Raw genomic sequence first — 15,284 nt, 5'->3', positions numbered from 1 at the left:
CAGCTTCAGGGCTGCCTGCGAGGACCTCACAGTAAGGAGGAATGCGAGAGCTGTAGACGGAAGGGCACCACTCATTCACTGTGTGTGTGTGTGTGCGCGCGCGCACGTGTGTAACGGAAGCCTTGGTGATGGAGGGAGAAGAACCAGGGTTGTCCTTACATCCAGCCTAATGTGGTCGGAGCCTAGAAGTGGGAGGGCGGAGACCATAAGCCGGGGGCCAATCCAGAAGCACACGATGCTCTGAACGTCCCAGACGGTGTCCTGGAAGCAGTACGGGCTCCTGGGGCAGCTAAGCAGAGGGAAGGTCACGATCGAGCTTTGGGTTTGTCCAGTAAGGACGATGGACGGGGGTGCAGGAGGCGAGCGAGAAGGGATGAGACACCTGTGAAACGCATGCTAAGACAAAACGCTCCTTCCACTACCAACACTGCAGGTTCCTCCACTTTTCTGTAAAGAATATGATAGACACCCTTTACCCTCCAGATACTGTAAAGGCCACCGTCTCCATCAGGAGGGAGATTCCGGCGGGTACGCGAAGCAGAGTCACGCATTTTGAAGCCACTGACGCAGCACACGCCCAGGGGCGCCCCGTAGAAAAGCCAGCATTGTCAGGGGCGCAGCACACGCCCAGGGGCGCCCCGTAGAAAAGCCAGCATTGTCAGGGGCGCAGCACACGCCCAGGGGCGCCCCGTAGAAAAGCCAGCATTGTCAGGGGCGCAGCACACGCCCAGGGGCGCCCCGTAGAAAAGCCAGCATTGTCAGGGGCGCAGCACACGCCCAGGGGCGCCCCGTAGAAAAGCCAGCATTGTCAGGGGCGCAGCACACGCCCAGGGGCGCCCCGTAGAAAAGCCAGCATTGTCAGGGGCGCAGCACACGCCCAGGGGCGCCCCGTAGAAAAGCCAGCATTGTCAGGGGCGCAGCACACGCCCAGGGGCGCCCCGTAGAAAAGCCAGCATTGTCAGGGGCAGGTCCCTGCACACCCTCTGGGCGCGGCTGCCCCACACCACCTGGCTCCATCGGCATCTGGCTTTGGGTTTAAGCCGATCTCTTTGGCTTTAGGGAAATCCCGAACTTATACAATACCGTCTGAGTACATCAGCTCTTTATGAAGCCATCAGCCTGTTACCCTTTTTACTTTTAAAATCACATTTCAGTTACTTATTCTCTTCTTTGCTACACATTTGAAGACATCATTCTAGCTTTTCTTTACATCCCTTTGAACCTGAGCATCTGGTGCAGCGGAAACCTCTCTCAAAGTTGGTCCGGGTACTCCAAGTGCAGCCCAGGCCACTAAGAGCCTGTACTGAGGTTTCAGCTTTCTCTAGTTTTTAGATTTTTATTTATTGTTTCCAAATTGCAGTGTAGACTATCTCTGTGAGGACAAAAAACCCTGAAGAATCTATAGAACTTTAATCTTCCATGTCTTGTGGAATTTTCCTTCCTTCTCCTTCCCTTTCTTCCTTCATTTCTTTCCCTTCCTTTGTTTCTTCCTTCCTTTTTCTTTCCTTCCTCCCTCCCTTCCTTTTTCTCTCTTCTTTTCCCTTTCTTTCTTCCTTCCTTTTTCTTTCCCTTTCTTTCTTCCTCCCTTCCTTCCCTCCTTTTTCTTTCTTTTTCTTTCTTTCTTTCTTCCTTCCTTCCTTCTCTCCCTCCCTCCTTTTTCTTTCTTTCCTTCCTCCGTCCCTCTTTCTTTTTTCTTTCTGAAGTATAGTCGATTTACAACATTGTGTTAATCTCTGCTGTACAGCAAAGTGACTCTGTTTTACACATTTATACATTCTTTTTAAACATTCTTTTCTATTATGGTTTATCCCAGGAGATTGGGTGTAGTTCCCTGTGCTGTACGGGAGGACCTTGCTGCTTATCCCGCTGAACTTTCCTACAAGCTGGTTCCTTAAGAACATTTCCTAAGAGAGTCTAATGATATCATTTAAAATGTTTCCTAGAACTACCCATCTACCCGTGTCCACTTGCAATATTAAAGTATACCAATTCACAGTTCAGAGGCTACAACCTGCCGAATGAAATTAAGTACAGTTAGTAAGGAAAACTTCATTTTAAAGTTTTTTTTTATATAAATGCTACAGAATCACCTTTATTTTTATTAAACTGAAATATGGTAACATATGTCTTCAAGGGTGGAGCACAAGGCACTCACTAGCTTTTAGCAATTTTAAAATTTATGCTGGACCCTGTGGTTGACATGAATTGAAAGAAAGGTCTGTAGCGCCCAACAAATGGCAAAACCAAGCTCCTATGTTATTAACAACAAAATGCACATCATGCAGCACAGAAGTTTCAAGGATGAACATACGTCAAACTTCCTACTTTAATAGCATAACAAGTATTTCATCCCAGGTTCACTCTGCCTTGACTCCAGAAACATACACTAAATTGTTAAAAAGTTACTTTGTTTAAACTTGAATGTAAGCAGGTGACACACAGCTGATCTATTCTGTTGGAAATCAGGGGAGTGGTTATCTTTGGGGGACAGTGACCAGACAGGGGTACAAGGAGGTTTCTGAGGTGGTGGTAATGTTTCTTGATCTAGCTAGTGACACACATAGATTCCGTTGACAGAAAGTCACAAACTTTACACTTCTCATCTGTGTGTGCACAGCTGGCATTGGCAAAGGATTTAATAATTCACTTTCCTACGTAGCAATCCTCTGGTTAGAGAGACACAGCTGAAGGAAGCAGGAGTAAAACTGAACCTAGGAGAAATGAACAGCCTCCTCCCAACTATACACATGGATGCGGGAAGCCCAGGAATGAAGAAGAAAGTCAGAGTTTTGAACTCTTGGGAGGAAAAAACTAGTGGCAGCGGGAGGTGGGGTGAGATGGGGATGTCAGGTCTTTATGCACCTCTTTTCTTTTCCCAAATCCCACTAGATGTCACCCACTCCTGCTTTGAGGACCAGTAAGGAAAGAGGCATGAAGGCCAGTGTCCCAAATCAGGATGCTTCGGCAAGTCTTGTGTGGCCTCTCCGATTGGCAAGGGGACCCTAAGCTTGCTTCTCCCCATCCTTCTGAGATCCCAGGAGGTGGCTGGGGACATTGTTGCCCCTCGATCTTTTGTACCTGAGGTTGATGAAATCTGATGCATGAGCATACATGAAGCTGACAGGAACAACGTCACAGGAAGGTCAGCGTAGTTTTGTGAATTAAAAAAAAAAGTTGAGAAAAGACAGACATGCTCCAGACCCATTGTGTTCCATGTCATCCCCCCCCGGCATCTGGAGTTCAACAAACGCATGAGGCTTTGAGCGTTCCTTTTCCCCGTTCTCCCCACACAAGCAATGGGGCCACGACAGTCGCTGTGTTTTGTCCACCCTGCACACCGCCGGCTCCAAGGGAAGGACATTTAATTTTGAGGTACACGGGTGACTGGATGTTCCAAGGCACTGGACTTTTTCTCTAAGGAAAAATGTCCTTGGCAAGTACACAGGGTAACAAGGGGAATGTCTGCATACCTAATTGTAACCATCAATCCCGCTTTTACCCACGGTGTAAAAATACAATATAAAGCAAACCAACACACACACCTGACCTTCCTCCTAGAATCCTGTCCTATGTCCACCTTTCCGCACATAGAGAACTTGAATTTTCACTTGAGAGAAAAGAGTCCGTGGGCTTATAGGAAATATATGCCCTGGAAAGCAAATTAATCAATCCATGCGCGCCTTTCAGTTGGGCGAGCAATGGCTCTAAGGAATGGCCCTCCAGCCAAGCTGCTGGGGTCCAGGGGTGCAGGGACCTGGCTGCCGGCTGGAGCCGTCACCCCAAGCATGTAGGGCTGTCGCCCTGCATTGCATGGGCACAGTTATTCCCAAATGTGTTGGCCACCATGCAGGGTCCCTTCATTTTTTCCACGTTATAAACTCACCTCTCATTTTCAATACGGTGTGATAAGTTCAGTATAGATCTTATTTGGGCAACTGAGAAGCAGGGACCCACATGGAGGAGATTTGGGGTGAAGCAAGTTTCATTTTGCCAGGAAAATACGCACACCACGCATCTGATCACACCCACGGAGTTCCATGTGATAACTGGGTTCCACGAACCATCTAGAAACACAAAGGCCCCCTGGTCTCGGATTCCTCTATTCCTTAAGCGGCACAATAATTAATACAATTTAAAGTTGTTTTTTTTTTAATCCACTTCTGGTTTTACATCTAACCTTATGCTTACCAGTCATGAAAAACCTCTGAGAAAAACCTCAAAGCAAAAATTAATTCTGCTCCTCCTATGTTTGTATCAGATAGCAGTATGTGGGGTATTACTAGGATATGATTATATTTAATACAGTATGTTTGAATTTTGCGGTGTAAAGTATAGAGTGAGGCCAGCAGAGAAATGCCTGGGTGTAACTTACAGAAGTCAGCACACCTTACAGACACGCTCCTACTATCAACACAGTTCTGACACTCACTCTCCCCCCTCAGAGAGTTAATGAGATCATCTCTTTAATGGCCCTCTCTGAATTCGGTCTTTATAAAGTACCAAGCATCGAGTCAGGTAAATTACTTAATGAGCTCAACTCTCCCAGCTACTAAATTTGAACACAGGGCAGAGGAATACAGTTTGTAACCACACTATTGACTCAAAGGGGGAAAACTGCCCTTTGGAATATTGAGATTATATACTTCATACACATTACATACATGTACATACACGTGTATGTTAACATCAAGTAAGCCATGTTGCACCGTCAGCTTCCCATTATTTGTCATTTGCTCAAAAAGCATTAATACCTTGGGAATTAGCGGGTATAGTATTTTTTTTAAAAAAGGAACAAAACACTTTTGCTTATGGTCTTAATTCTTTTACCTAAAGTCTGAAGTGATTAGAGGACTTTACGATTCAGGGTAACTTGAAAGAGTTAGCTGTTCCCCAGGAGAGAGAAGGACTTACATCCACTTTGGTCAACTTCAAGTTGACCTGGAACACCTAAAATGGCCCAACCTCTTTCACGGTAGCCAGGAGCTAATTGATACCAGGACTCCAGTCACCTGGCCCGGCCCAGCGCCCCCGATGCCCTGCTAGAGATGCCTCTGGTGGTCAGTCCCCAGGATCAAACATATCCTGCAGGCCACCCTGGGTACCTGAAGACTCTGACGTTATAAGAACACTCACACTGCACACACACAGAAATAAGTGTGTTCCCACACATGTTCTACTTATAATAAACTAAGAGTACAGTTTAAACACTAAACATTTTTGAGATCTTCCTACCCCACTGGTAATTTGGAATTCTCCAGAGATTAGTGACATAGGATAAAGAACGCTCTCAGTGAGAAGGCCAGTGTTCAGTCCTTCCTCAGTTTGTTTCTCAACAGCTGTGAATCCCAGCCATGAATACTTACGTGTCCCAATTCAAGTTCTCTCCCCTCATCACTGATGTAAAAACATATCAATGCAGGGATGTATTCCTGCACTGAAGTGTGAGTGTGTGCAAATGTGTGTGTGTGTGTGCTCGTGGGGTTCTTTTAAAAGGCAGTCCTTTTATTTTGTATTGAGATTTCTCAGGGGATATAGTTTTCCCGACTGTGAAGTATAATTTACATAGTAAGATCTCTCTTCTACTAGTAAAAACAAATTCATTCGTTTAATCATGCACCTTGAGTCTGACACTGTCACTGTGTTAACTGTATCAGTTAGAAAACAAATCCTGTATTAATTGTACTTTTTTCTACCTATTTGTGGCCAGAGGTACAAATATAGGCTTTTAACACATAATATACTTATGTTTCAAAAAAGTCACCAGCACACTTTCGAGGAAGCTGCTTTTCACATTGATTTCTTTTTTTTTCTTTTCATACATTTATTTATTTATTTATTTTTGGCTGCACTGGGTCTTCGTTGCTGCGCACGGGGTTTCTTTAGTTGCGGTGAGCGGGGGCTACTCTTTGTTGAGGTGCGCGGGCTGCTCCTTGCGGTGGCTTCTCTTGTTGCGGAGAATGGGCTCTAGGCGCGCGGGCTCAGTAGTTGTGGTTCAAGGGCTCTAGAGCGCAGGCTCAGTAGTTGTGGCACTTGGGCTTAGTTGCTCTGCAGCATGTGGGATCTTCCCGGAACAGGGCTCGAACCCGTGTTCCCTGCATTGGCAGGCGGATTCTTAGCCACTGCGCCACCAGGGAAGTCCCCACATTTATTTCTGAATCAGGAAAGCTATTGGATTATCTACGAGATTTACTCTTTCCCAAATTTAATTTACATGCAAGTCATTTTAGAAGCCACAATTACCAACATGCAAGAACCTCTACTTGAAAAATTTGTATAATTTGAACATGCAAAACCAATTGTTCTAAATTTATTAAAGCATTTTCCTCTCAGGCTCAAATCCTAGAAGCAGCCTAGCGTAGGACTAGATGTGTGAATTATAAACTTCTGGAAACAGAGGCTTCTGATCAAGACATTGCAGGATTTTTCTGTACAGTGTTTTCTCTAATGCTTTAGCCAATCCATTTCTAAATGTCCCAGGAGACTACTTTCTAAGCTTGTGCTCTTCCCTTTCCCAATAACTCAAAGCACAGGGGTAATTCTCTTGAATCTTAGCTTAAATTTTTCCTTGGAAATTTCACTGCTGTATCATCTTGTGAGCCTGAATTTCATCCTAACACTGCCAGCCTGGCTATTCCAAGTGGCAGGAGCCACCTTTGAACCGCAGCTCAAGCCTCCCTCGGCCTCCAGGTTCTGGAAGACATAGGTTCCCCTTCCCCCACCTGCAGCCTGGAAAACCTTCTGAGGCTGAGGCTGGGAGCTCCCGGTCAGTCTTCATCTGGCTCCAGGACAGCGAGACAAGTCTGTCCCCTTCCTCTGCGCGGCGGGACCTCATCTGACTGCACGGCCTTTGGAGACACAGGAACCCAAGCTCAAATCCCAGCTTTGCCACGTTCCCACTCTGGAGGCAGCCACTTCCTCCTTCTGAGATCAGTCTCCTCATCTGTAAAATGGGGATGATAACCCCCGCCCCCCAGGTTGTGGCCAAGGTACCCCTTGGTGCCCTGTGCAGACCCCGAAGCAGTGGCTGTCATTATTCTTGGAAGCACTGCTCTCCCTGGGGCTATGTGGTGTTGGCAGGGATGTCCAGCATGAAAACTAAATGCTCGTTCTCTTCTGTGCAGGGGAATCCGCTTTTCGGTACGCCAGAATACACCGTTATCAATTCCACGCCATCCCAGCGCTGGAGGACACCTTGCAGAAGGTTTAACCTGAGTCTTTACCTTGCAGCCCTGGAAACCACGCGCCGGTCACTGCAGGACTTGCGTCCAGGAGGCCTCCTTGCTGCTTCGCTCTGAGAAAGTCCAGTGCAAATCCGCAGCCCCAGTCCTCACACCCTTGTCAGAAACAACATCTGCCTGGAACTGGGAATTCTTTCCTCAAGAAGACCACAGCGGGCAGCAGAAACCAGGAGGGGCACAGACAGGTCTGTGCACACAAGTCCCTGAGAGTGGGCAGTGGTCTGACGTCATTCCCATCCACAGGGCAATTCCTCCCCAAAGCAGGAGGGACTTGGTGCTGGGGGACAGCCCACAACCTGCACGCGGCCGAGTGAAGACAGTAGCCAGACCACTGCTGGGGCCCAGCTTTTACCAAGTGGCAGGTCTAGGACGGATGCGAGTGCTGGACCAAACCACTAGCTTAGGACGGCCCAGGCCACACCTCACCCCTTTATACTCTGACTACCACTGCACCCGCAGGCCAGGTGGGCTCCAAGCCTTCTGAATTGCAACTCTACCCCATCAATTCGGAGGCGGGGCTTGGAATTTCAGATCATGATCGGATTCGGGGAGAGTCATAATAAATCCATGTTGCTGCCCGTGCACTATGTATTTCATAATATTTACAAATTAATCTCTCAAAGGTAGAAAACTGGCAGATGTATTAAATCGAGAGTCTGATGTTTACACACTAACAGTAGCTGGTCACCTTCTACAGCACATTCAGGGTTTGGACTTGACACCAGTCTGTTAAGAACGTTGAAAACTGTTGTGTAAATTACACCCGCACTGTACTGATTCCAAAATTAGTATCTGATTCTATGTAATTATATCTCTTACTGTCAGTTGTCAATTTCATCCCATAGTTCTTTTTTAAGGAGACGCTTTCAATGCTTAAAATCTCAAAGCTTAACATACACCTGCCTTGCAGGCACTATCTTTCACTAAGACATTTAAGCAAGTAGTTCACTTAATTAATCAATTAAAATTTAAGATCATATAACAGAAGGTCCAGGAGGGGGAAGAACACTGTACACTTAAAGAGACGTGAATATTAAAACAAAGACTGGGGCTTCCCTGGTGGCGCAGTGGTTGAGAGTCCACCTGCCGATGCAGGGGACACAGGTTCGTGCCCTGGTCCGGGAGGATCCCACATGCCGCGGGGCGGCCCGGCCGTGATCCATGGCCGCTGAGCCTGCGTGTCCGGAGCCTGTGCTCCGAAACCAGAGAGGCCACAACAGTGAGAGGCTCGCGTACCGCAAAAACAGACAAAAAACAAAGACTGTCCCAATTATCAATGCATAAGATATTTCTATTCAAAATTAGAATAGAAAATTCACCAAATCCGAAAATTAATTAAAAGTTTCTCAAAGAGCAAATCTCTCCAAGTTTCTGGAAAGGAACCAATCATTTGCTTACCTAAATGATAGGGACAGAAGCCTAGAAATGAGTTTGTCACTGTAGGGCGGGCTGGAGTACTTGAGAAACGCTTGGATAAACTGTAGACCCAGAGTATAAAATCTCAGTTAGTATAACCATTAGATCAGATACTCACACACTTACATCATCTCAGGAAGAGGAGAATCTCAGAAAAAGAGCTCCAGAAACAAACATCTACAGGAATTTCTCAGCAACCACTTCCCTATTTAACCAGTCTCGCTGGCTACCCACAAATCCTTCCCCAGACCCAACTTAAGTCTTCACGCCTTGAGGCAACCCTATCCCTCTTAATTACCCTCATCAGAGACCGAGAACAGTTGATTGCCCTTCTCTGCATAATAAATCCATTCACATTTTTTCAAATATTAAATTATCTCAGCCTTGAATCCTCCGGTCTAAATGTCCTCATGTCTTTGTCTTTACTTCCCAGATCGCGTACGTAATACGCTCACCAAATGCTGGTCTCCGCTCTGAACTCTCTTCCACCATCTCCCCTTCCTGTCTAAACTGCGGGGCTCAGAACCCCACCAAGACCCGAGGCTCACACCACAATCTCTACGGAGATTCAGCTCAAAGGTCCAGAAGCTTCAACTGCACCAAGCAAAGAGGTAAAATGCTCGTTTCTATCACGCACAACAAAAATTGTATCAAGAATTCCAAATGTTTCAGTGACTTTTTTGTAACCTAGCTGTAAAATTCAAGGCAATTATTCACCCATTATTTTAGAACACTCCCCATTTTGATCACAATATCCTTCCCCTGCTGTCAACAGTTTCCCTGATGCATTAGTGGGAAATGCCAGCCTTCAAGTGTTGTAAACATTTTGGTTGCCAGTTTCAGAAAAATAACAGGGTAAAAATAAGTTCAAGGCCATCACTTCTCCTTTGAAAAGAAAATGTTAGCCCCGAGTTTGCTACAACAGAGTTTCAATGTTTTGAAACTCCTGGGTCACGAATTTTAGTTCAATATGGCAAAGTATGTTGACCAAAATGTCAAAAAATGTAAATATCAAGCAACCCGCGTGAGGCTTTTTAAAATGTTCAGAAAGTACTTAAAATGCCTTCCGAGTCCGCCAACAATGTCCTCACCAAGCAGACGGCCCGCCGCGTTGAGGATCAGCTGGCCCCTTCACCGTTAGAACAGCAACCGCACAGAAAGCAAAGATTTCGACCAAATATGGTTCGTCTCTCCTCAAATTTTCAGCATGACCACTAAAAATACGTTCACAAAAAATCCAGCCAAGCATTACTTTTCTCCCAAAGTGCTTCTCGGATTATAAAACAGCTTTGAAAGTTCAGCCTGACAAAACAAATATGGTACTAGGAGGAGAGACCTGGAAGGCGATCACAAAAAGTCTCATTTAAATTCCTGGAAAGCACGGCTTCTTCGAACAGCTATTCAGATCGCTTTGGGAGGAGACATCACTTGCTTCCCTCAAGCCAGGAGTTTAACTTCACTCTGTCCCCCTGCATCGCAAAATCCGAACGAGATGGATGTTCCATTCCGTACCCCCAGTGCATTAAATCTCCCCTCGGCACACGGTGGAAAGTAAAACAACTCAAAAGCAGTTTTCCTCGCGCCAAGGGCGCAAGAATGAATACCCGGGTATTCAGGATTCTAAAGATCCCTTCTGCCCCTAAACGCCTCAGCTATAGAAAACTAGAAATCAGTGGAACGCACTTTAAGCTTTAAGAAGCTCAGTTTTGCCTGCGGGCGGGGTCGAGAAAGACAATTACAGACCTCGATTCCCCTCCAGAGCCCAAAGAAAAGATCACTGTTACTGAGCCACTGGGGCACACTGGGTCCTCCTGTCCCCGAAGCGCAGGCCTGCCGGGGGTCTCACCTCTTTAAGAATTTCCTGCTTCTCCCCCGCAAACCGCCCTCAACATCCCGCCCACAGGTCTGGGTGCGGGTCGCCGAGTCTAACCCGGTGCTTGAGCTGCCCCCGGGCTGCGGCGACCCCGCGGCAGACGCCTGGCACCGCCCGACACCGAGCCCCCGGTCGCCCACCTTCTCCGGACGCCGCGCCTCCTGGCGCCCGACCCCGAGGCGCTGGAGCCGGGGACGAGCGTGTCACATTTTCCTCTCCGGCGGCCGCTCGGGCGCGCGCCACGCGCTCCCACAATCGCGCCAACTGGAGCGGAGACCCGGGGCCCGGGCGCCAGACGCGCGCGGCTCAGCGGCTCCCGCCTGCCTCCGCCGAGCAGCCTCCCGACGCCGCCCCGGAGCCCCGGCGAGCCGCCTTCGCGGGTCCGGATCGCTCGGCGCCCGGCAGCGGCGGCGGCCGGCGCGGAGCTGCGCTCAGCCCGCGCCGCGCGCCTCATTGTTCCCGGCGGCAGCTCTGGGCTCCCGGCCCCCGCGCCGAGCCTGCGCCGCGCCCCGCCCCCAGGCCCTTCCGCCTCCGCGGCCGCCTCCGGCCTCCCCTCCCGGCCCCGCTCACCTAGCGGGCGGCCACCGGCCCCGGGAAGTTCCCCGTCGGCTCCCCACGCCCCCGGCCCCGCTGCCCTGCCGCGGCGGCGCAGGGGGTGCACGCCGAGCCCCGCTTCTGACACAGAGCGATCGCAGACTCGGGCGGCGCGGCGGCCTCAAAAGGCACGCCTGTCCCCGCCGCCGCCTCCTGCCAGCCCCGGTCCTCCGGGGGTCACCTGCACAGGCTCCGCCCGGCACGGCGCGTGGCACCCGCGGGCACTCGGGCCCCGCCGGCGGCAGGGATGCAGGGATGAGGACGGGCTGTAAGTGGCAGAGAGGGTGTCGGGGCGCCTGGCCCCGCGGAAGTGAGTCTTTGTGCGCCCCTCTCCGGCACACCCTCCCGCGGCGCCGAAGGCCGGGCTACCTGCGCGCGAGGCAGAGCCCGGGAGCCGGCCGGGTGGGGCGCAGCCGGGCGAGCGCAGCATCCTCCCGGCCCGCTGGCTCCCTTTGTTCCGCCCGCTCGGCCGGGGCTCCGCGCCGCCGCCCGGCGCTCGCTCCCGGGAGCTTCTCCGAGGCGCCCGGGGTCGGGGTTGGAGCGGGAGTGGGCCACCTGCCCCCGGGAATTCCCTAGTGCCGTGTCTGCCCGGCCTCCCCGCCGCCCGCGCCCGGCCCCGGGAGGGCCGGCAAAGTTCTCGGGACCGCGGCACCCGGGCTGCTGGCCCGGCGCGCGGAGAACCCGGAGCGGGAGCCGCGGATGGGGCCGCAGATCGGATGTCCGTCTGCCCGCGTGCGGAACGCCCGTTTGTCCCTGCGGCCCTCTTCCCTTCCGAGGGGACCGCAGCTGGTCCCGGGACGGAGACCGCGCCGCCCTTTGTTTGCTGGTGAACACGCGTCTTTGAACTTAAAGGCGCTCCCAGCGTGTGCGTGGGAGGCGGTGGGCCGCCGGCTGCGCGGGGGTCCTCCCGCGGACCGACAGAGCTATTGGGGTGCGGGTTGACGGGACCCCCGGGTGGAGCAAGGTTGTGTTGAGGAATTGAGTGACACTACCAGGTAGTGCCCATCTCAGAGGGACAAAAGTTACCGCTGGCCCCTCCATCCCTGGCCGCTGCGAGGGCTAACATTTTGGAGACACAAATCCTTCATTAAAAATACTACTTTAAAATTCGTATGTATTTACGTTCATTGACCTCACTGAGGATTCTTAGGAAAAAAGCAATGAACTAGATACCCAGTTCATTCAGTATTTGAGTGCCCGCTATGTGCTGGGGACTCTGGGTCGGGTAGTAGCCACGCGAACGTGAGTAGAATCTCTTTCCTTATCCTCTAGAAGCTTGCAGAAATGTAAAACGTCACAGGGGTTCAACCATTGATAAAACCGACTGGGCAAAATGCGCTGCCCTCAATCAAAAGTGGGGGCCGAAAACGCTTCCTCAGTGTTTCCCCAATTCTGGTGACAGTTTCTGACACCTGGAATTCGGAGGAACTGCATTCAAAGGACAACTTGGCACACAGACTTAAGGAAGAGTGTTTCGTAACAGTGAAATAGGAACAATACGGCTACAGAAAAGTGGCGTGATAGAATCCTGGGGCTAGAGGGCATGGCGGTAAGGCTGAAGAATCCGCCCCATATACCCCGAGGGACGCCGGGCAGGTCGCAGACTCTATGGGCCTTGGTTTTGTGTTTTGTGTAAGGCGCGTAACAGTACCTGCCTTCAAGGTTTATGGTAAGAGTAGAGGTCAGGTGTTGAAATGTCTCCTTAGTGCCTGGAATGTGATATTTAATAATTGTAGTAATTAATAAATAATAGTGCCATTATTAAAACGCCTTAACCATGAAATAGAAAAATAATTTATATGCTCTTCTTTTAGTGTTTAAATGCTGCAGAAGTTGACGCCTTGATTACCTTCAGGAAAATTTAATGAGAAGTTCAATAAGGGTGGCCAAATAACTTTATGCTTGTAGAAGAATTACCACCTGCGGGCAAATATGCAAATCATTGTTGTAAAATTTTAAGTGAATTTATTATTTATGGTTGGGGTAATCAGTGAAGTGGGGCTAAATGGACTTAATTTCTGTCTTCCTAAGGAAATCACAAAGATAGTTGATATATATAAAGCTATCAACTGATGATTGTTTCTGTGCAAATGTATGGCAAATAAAATGTTTTGACATCCTTTAATTGCTTAGAGGCACCCGAAGTAGGAGCAGATTATTTAACTTTTTTTATCAGTCTACGGATTTGCTAGGAATTCCCAGCCTCTTCTGTCACTTTAATATTCCTTTCTTAAAATAACAACAAAAACCAAAAAACCCGAATAAACTTATTCCTAAGCATCAGAAACCCACTTGATATTATCCATTTGCTCCTAATAACCTGAATTTCCTTTTCTGTTTTTAAACTCAGCGTTCACCACTGTCTTTTTCAATCCACTGTTGACGGATGATGGGCTGTGCTCACAGGGAACATTCCTTCTGTTTTCTGAACCTTGTCTTTGGTTAGCAGTCAAATTGGGAAGTTCCGTGAGTCTCCCAGCTCTGAAGTATCTGGGTTTGTGTAGGAAATGAGGAAATATTTTCTAACGGTACCATAACTGAATCTAGGGTATTTGTTTTCACTTAACTACGGTTCATAGAAAATATTTCTCTCCTATTATTATGCCATTCAGCTCTCACAATAAGCCCCCAGATTATTTTACAGATGGGGAAACTGAGGCTGACATATATATATATGTGTGTGTGTGTATATTTATATTTATATATATATATATATTTTTTGGATCATTTTCCCTAAGTGTAATGTCTTCAGGTTCTGATTTACCTGAGTTGCCATTTTGTAAATGAAATTCGTACCTCAGGGAGGAAAATAACCTACAGACGTGTTCTTCATACTTAATCAGTGAAACAAATCTGTTAGTGGGCAGTGCAAACATGAATTTCAGATACTCACTTGTTTGTGAAGAAACATTTTTTTCCCAGCCGACTCATAGGTTTTCTTCTCTCAAATTGTCATGTAGTCTTTAGAAATGTTAATGGGGAGATGACCACTATTAAGAAAAAACAGGCTCAGGATCTTGGGTGCACGTCGCGGCCAGAGCCCTGGACGTGCAGGAGCTAACACCAGCTAATAACACCTACAGTATTTTCAGATGGGGAGAAAAAGATCTTTTTTAGCATCAGATGTAAGTTAGATGCCTTTTCAGCATCCGATACAGATGAGAAGACACTGAGGTGTGACTGGCTGTCCCTAGGTTGCTGTCTTCCATTCCACACCTCCCCATCCTAGGGGTCCACTGGGAGGCAGACCTGGCCTCCGGCGGGGTCAGGGGTCACAGCCACACTTGTAGGACTGAGCCGGTGGAAAACAAGTCCGGCTGTGAAAGAAATTCCCCTTTCCTAAACTTTCCCTTGTAGTCCACAACCTAAAGTGAAAGGGACAGGACTCAAATCTGGGAGATCTGGGTTTTCCTCCAACCTGTCACCTTCGTGAAGCTGTTTGAACCTTGTGTTGCCTCAATGACCTTGTCAGTGACGCAGACTAAGCCTGCTTTACAAAAACCTACGAGACCCTGAGCTCACATCACAAGCTCACAGACATGCACAAGGGTACAGCACTTCACAGTTTATGTAAAGGCTTTTGCCCCGCAACTCCGAATTACCAAGTGAAGGTATGAGGGTTAAAGCCATCTAGAGGTGGCCCTGCCACTTCTGAATTGTGTGACAGTAATAACACCTAACACTGACATTTTAAGGCCTATGTTCTAAGTCCTTTATAAATATTACCTCATTTACTACTCATAACAAGGGTGGTTTTTTTTAACTTTATTTTGGAATAATTTCAGACACAGAAGATTGGATAAGCAATACCTTCCCCCAGATTCCCCAAAGGTTGGCACTTGACTAGGTTTGCTTTATCATCCTTCACTTCTGTTTTGTTTTGTCCTGAACTGCTGGAGGGCAAGTTGCTTTGTCCTGCCCTTTTCCCCCTAAATACAGGGATCCCCCGCTTTCCATAAGTTCGCTTTAAGCCACTTCGCTTTTAGAAAAAAACCTACATTAGTGCCTGTTTTCACTAACAGGAAGAAATCCTAGGAGGATTTCTCACTTTTACAAAAAAGAGGCAAAAAGTGAAAGTTGCGTCCAGGTGTTTTGCACGAGTGGCCCCGCCAATCTCCTTCCTGGAACCACACTCAGCATCCAGCCCCCAGGGCTGTGAAGCA

At 48.6% G+C, this 15,284-nt stretch overlaps 1 protein-coding gene across 1 annotated transcript in view; it reads right to left on the bottom strand.

Annotated features, from left to right (window-relative positions):
- The window catches only part of ST6GAL2 (ST6 beta-galactoside alpha-2,6-sialyltransferase 2), a 63,772-nt gene extending 52,777 nt beyond the window's left edge, over positions 1 to 10,995 (bottom strand). Inside the window, exon 1 of the mRNA XM_004277720.3 lies at positions 10,668 to 10,995. The gene's annotated coding sequence lies outside the window, so the exon portion shown is untranslated. The remainder of the gene's footprint in view (positions 1 to 10,667) is intronic.
- Between the last annotated feature and the right edge of the window lie 4,289 nt (positions 10,996 to 15,284).

This window comes from Orcinus orca, chromosome 13 (genome assembly GCF_937001465.1).
Source record: "Orcinus orca chromosome 13, mOrcOrc1.1, whole genome shotgun sequence".
In the NCBI taxonomy this organism is placed as follows: domain Eukaryota; kingdom Metazoa; phylum Chordata; class Mammalia; order Artiodactyla; family Delphinidae; genus Orcinus; species Orcinus orca.
The sequence above is the reverse complement of the archived record's forward strand: the minus strand, read 5'-3'. Positions and strand labels throughout refer to the sequence as shown.